Here is a 5268-nt window from a genome sequence, read left to right as displayed (position 1 = left end):
CAGGAATGAACACACGAGAGTTAGACTCCAGAGCTAATTATCTAAGATGCTCAAAGAGGGTATCAGGGATGATTTCCTAGAAGAGGTGGTGCCATGGGGCAACAAAGGCTGAGGAGCTCCAACAAATATGCAAATGCAGTGGTCATGGGGTGACCATGTGGAGAGAAGAAAGAAGGACCAGACACGGGGAGGGCGAGCCCCCCTCCTCGGGCACCGCCCCGGGGGCCAGAGTAATCTGAAAACACTGGGAGGTTCCTGTACACAGGTTCCTGTAGCTGGTGGGAACCATGGGAAGCTAATGGTGCTTTGGGGAAAACAAAAGAGAAGAGGCAGGGCTCTTTGAGTGCCACGCCCTGCTTGGCTCTAAGCCAAGGCCACCACGAGATTCAAAAGAGCTGGTCCCAGGGGTCGGGAGAGTTGTACAGACCTTCCCAGAAACAATCTCTCATCAATCACATCTTCTCCACATACAGCCTGGGCCAAACAGATGGGCCACTCCCAGTCCCCATCCCGCAAGTCAGCACCTCCTGTACCACCCTCCAAAGAAACTACACATCAGGGCCGGAGAGAGCACAAATGGAGCCGAACTTTCTCCCCCAGAGGATGCTGAGATGGAGAAAGGAAGCCACGAAGGGAAGTGCACTGTCAACCAGCTGATTCCCAGCCCTGCACCTCTGCTGCCCTACACAGGGAGCCAGAGGCCTCTGCACCCTAGGGTGCCTGGATTGGCCAGGATTATACAGCTTTGACAGAGCCTCACAGCTTGGAAGGAGAAGGATGGAGGTGGCCAAAGAGGAGACAAGACAGAACCTGCACACAGGTGGGAAAGGAGTCTGATGCAGCAGGAGCCAGGGCCTGGGATGGCCAGCAGCTTCCATGCCGGCCACCTACTGCTCAAGGACTAGGAATGAGAGCCCCCCCACCCCCGCCCAACAGAACAGTCTGGAGCGGCTCCCAGGGAGAAAGATGAGAGCAGAGGGGTGGGGAGCTCTCAGCCTCCATTTTACAAAGGACGGATCCTGACTCAGAGACCCAGGGTCACAGGGTCACGCAGCAAAGGGAAGGTGAGCCCAGGGTTTATCTCCTTCCCATTTCTGTGCAGCAGCACCTTCAAACCAGACCAGCAGGGGCGAGAGGACTAAACTCCTTCCCAGATGCAACAGGGAAGGCCTAGCCAAACCCTGGAGTACAGGGCACACCCAGGGCAGAGCTCAGCATCTGTTCCTGGTTGGGGTTTCGTCCATCACTGTTCCCCAAACACCTGACCGAGAAGAGCAGCCGGCCCCTCTCCCACCTTAATAAACAGGAAAAGGCCATTTGGACAGTTGGATGGGGATCTGTGGGATCCTCCTACACGGAACCCTGCACTCCTACATACTAACTGCTTCAGGTCACAGCTGTCAAGGATCCTTGCCAGTTCATGAGTCATCTGGAGTCTAGATTCTAGGTGAACCTCCTCTGTGGAGCAATGAGGAAATGGAGGCTCCCAAGGGTCTTGTCACAGTCACGTGGTAGTTCATGTAGAACTGGGACCCTCTGCAGCGGCCCCACAGCAGCACACACCCTGAACTTGGGTTTGCAGAGAAAAAGCAGGGCAGCCCAGCAAGCCTTCACACCATTCAGGCAGGCAGCCCTCTTCCCTAAGATGCAAAATTAATCCCATCCATTTCAGAGGTGGGAACAGCATGCCCTGGCTCCAAAGGAAGGAAGGGCCAGGAGGCCCCACCCGAGGAACTCAAAGCTGGGAGAGAGATGAGCAGTTATCTACTGGGTTTGTTCTTTCATTCCATCACGGGCGATCAAACTTTCAAATGTCTGTCTACTCCACGTCAGGCCCTGGGGTGGGTCCTGGATAAACAGAGATCAGTAAGGCATTGGAGTTCCTGCCCCTGAGAAAGCCAGAAAGCTCCTGCCCGGTGGAGGAAACAGATGGGGAAGCAGATAACTATGAGGTCCTGCAAAGAGTAGAACAACAGGGAGGTGTCTGTGGCACCGAGAGCCAGAGAAAGTGAGGAGCTGGATGTGGGAAGTCTCGGACCACTCTGTCCACAGAAGGCAGGTCTGGAGGACTGGCCTGTCCAGGTCTGCCAGGGAGGATCACAGAAGCCAAGGCATCGATGCAGCAGTCTGGGGGTTTGGGGAAAAGGGCATTCAGAGTTTCATGGATGAGAGGGGAGGGAAGGTGGACCTCCGCTGGCCATCAACACCACAGTGGGGGCAGGTGCAACAGGGGGCTTGCCCCAGCTTCTCTGCCCGAGCCCACATGACGCCCCAGGCAGTCCCTTGGATGCTGACGTCTGCCCACTCTGCAGGCTGGTGCTGCCCGAGTTCTTTCTAGATGGCCTGTGTCTGCCAGGCTCCCAGATACAGGGAAGAGGATGAGGGCCCAGCAGGGCTGGGTATTGGAGTGTCCAGGATCTCAAAAGGCCCAATGAAATGCTCCTCATGGTACATTCAGGCCACCTGGAGAACCAGAGTACTAAGCATAAGTCACTTTTCTAGCCTCCTCTTTCCTGACCCTCAGGGCAATCAACATGGTTGTCCACACCCTCCCTCCTGCTGGAAGTTCTGCCCTTGACTTCTCACAAACTCTCCTGATTTCCTGCTTCTTCTTGGGCTCCAGGACTATCCCCACCTGTCCCCACGCCGGCCTTCATCAAGACCCATGCCAAGGGCCTCTCCTCTCCCGATGCTCTCCCTGCTCCCCAGTCAGTGTCAATGCAGGCAATTTACAAACACAGCTCTAGCCTACTCCTTGACTATAAGCTTCAGACCCTTCAAACCAACTGCCTACTTGCCACCTCCAGTCAACCCCTCACCAAAACAAGGCCTCTTGCCACACCTCTTGGGTCCGCTAACAGCATCACCTCCAAAGAGGTGCATAAACTAGACTCTTTAGAATCATGCTTAACATCTTTTCTCTCATCCCCTCCAATCTAATTCTTGAACAAGTCCTACTGGCTTTTCTAATATCATTCACAACCACATTTACCTAGTACCTAGATGAGTGGGAACGCTGTGTATTTTAAGGCTATTTGACTGACTGTCTTCTCCACTGGAGCATAAGCTCCATGCCTGTTGGCGTCAATGCCCCAGTGCCTAGCAGGAAATGGACTGTTAGGAGAAGAAAGAAAAAATCTGAGGCCCTCTCCTGAAAGGAAATGATAGGGGCCTCCGGCTGGGGCTGAGTGATAGGGGCTGAAGTTGGGGTACAGGTGGGAGGGGGATGGCAGAGGCCTTCCCCTGTGGAGCTCGCTGACCCCCATGCTGTCTCATGACCCCGGCCCTGGCTCCCTGCCTCTTTGGTTTCTGTTACTGTCACCATGGGCCCTTCCCTCTTTGGGGGACATGTGGGGCCAGCCCTCAAACCCCCAACAGAGTCAACCCTGATTAGGTTGGAGACGTTCTAAACAATGACAAGGGTCAGTAAGTCACAGGCCTGCTCATTCAGACGCCCTCTCCTGTACACCCACCTGCTCTCCCGGTTTAGAGCTGCTTGGCCCAGCCTCTCCTCAGTGGGCCACTCCCTTTGGGCAACACCAGCCCAAGCCAAGCCACTCTCCTGTCCTCCTTTTGGTTCCCGAGGAGCCAAGGCCCCAGTATGTGATCTACTCTCTGACCTCACTCCAGGTGAAAGGGAACACCCACCTGGAACACCTGCCTCCCCAGGAAGCCCAGCTCAGATTCTTCAAAATCACCTCCCCTATTGAGAGGAGTGGCTACCTTGGGAATTTCCCTTCCTGATTTTAATTCCCTGGTTCCACCCTCTTAAGACAGCTCCTGGCCTCACCTCCTGTAGCACAGACAGCTGCCTGCTAGCCTCCCACCCCTGCCTGCAGAGCCTCACCCTTCCAGTGTGGGCCAGTTCTCAGGCCAGGCACCAGGACACCCTCAAGGAACAGTCTAGGCATCAGGTGTTCTCACTGGAGGGGACTCTCTTATTTTATTGCTGGCCTCAAGAGGCTCTGAGTAATCCCTGACAAACCGATATATACTACATTTTCTAACCTCCTTGCTGGATATGCTAAGAGCTCCTAAGAAAGGCCAGCCCCAGTTAGGAACTGACAGGCGAACACAGGCACATTATACTCAATTACTGTGTTAAGGACAGAATAGGAGAGCTACCGGCGGACAAACAGGGGGAAGTGGTCTTCAGAGCCTCAGAGAGGGACTCGTCGCCCCCCGCCCCTGTCGCTACCCAACTTCCCAGCTGACCTCCTACCCTCAAGTAGGCGCAGAAGCCTTTGGGACCTGTGGCCAACTCCTCCCCTCCTTCCTATGGTCAGTCACTCCATGAACTCGGGCCCACACTCTCTGGGCCTGAGGCTGAAGTCACACAATCCCATGGGGTTCGCATTCACCCACCACACACCCACAGCTACACAGCCAGAGTCCCAGTATGGTCAGTGCCCTACCCCTGCAAGGGCAAGGCCAGGCCAAGGACACTGGGACCTGGGGGGTGCCCCTTAAACAACCACTTCCCTCAGGACATTTCAGCTCAGCCATGTCCCCAGGTGTCCAAGAAAACAGGAAGCCAACCCCAACGTGAATGGCCCACCCCCGATGAGTTAGAATTAGGTCTCACACAAACAAGCGGTCCAACTCTCCATGGCCCAACGCCTTACCAGTCTGGTCAGATGTCTGCCACCAGGGCCTGGAGCTTTGGTCAGACCGTCCACTCCTCACTGAGCCCACGCCTTGATCTTCTAGCCAACGCCAGCCTGCTAGCCAGCAGGGGGAGCGACCCACAGTGGCAGGCTGATTCTCTCTGGAGCCCCGCACTCAGCCAACAGCACTTTAGGCACAACTGTCTCCTGCCGGCCCTGGGCTTTCATGGTTTTCTGCACGTTCCAGATCACAAGCTTCCCAGGTTCAAGGACTGGGTCACCTCCTTTTCTTGTTTCCTAACTCCAGGCTGCTTTGTGCCAGGCCTGGCTCAGCAAGGGAGATGCCAGTCTCCTGCAGGAGAAAGCCCTGCCCCATGTATTCTGCATCCTAGGTCTTGCTGAAGCAGGGCCACCAGCCAACGCCGGGAAGGGCCCAGAAGGAAGCAGCAGAGCTTATACACAAAGCCTACACGTGGGCTATGAAAAGGAGCCTCCCTGCTTCCCCCAGGACGGGCCTGGCTCCTAGAGGTGACAAGTTGGGGAGAGAGCTAGTACTTGTGCTTGGGCACTCAGCCACTGCAGCCTCTCAAAGGCAAGCCAAGCACCTCCTCAAAAGGAACTAGTCAAGGAGGAGAGGGAGACCATCAAGAACTGTGCCAGG

At 55.5% G+C, this 5268-nt stretch overlaps 1 protein-coding gene across 2 annotated transcripts in view; it reads right to left on the bottom strand.

Annotated features, from left to right (window-relative positions):
* Positions 1–5268, bottom strand: part of PLCG1 (phospholipase C gamma 1) — a 35167-nt gene that overhangs the window by 20600 nt on the left and 9299 nt on the right. The gene's annotated exons all lie outside the window — the stretch shown is intronic.

Source organism: Lipotes vexillifer, unplaced genomic scaffold (assembly GCF_000442215.2).
Source record: "Lipotes vexillifer unplaced genomic scaffold, Lipotes_vexillifer_v1.1 scaffold53, whole genome shotgun sequence".
Lineage (NCBI taxonomy): Eukaryota > Metazoa > Chordata > Mammalia > Artiodactyla > Lipotidae > Lipotes > Lipotes vexillifer.
The sequence above is the reverse complement of the archived record's forward strand: the minus strand, read 5'-3'. Positions and strand labels throughout refer to the sequence as shown.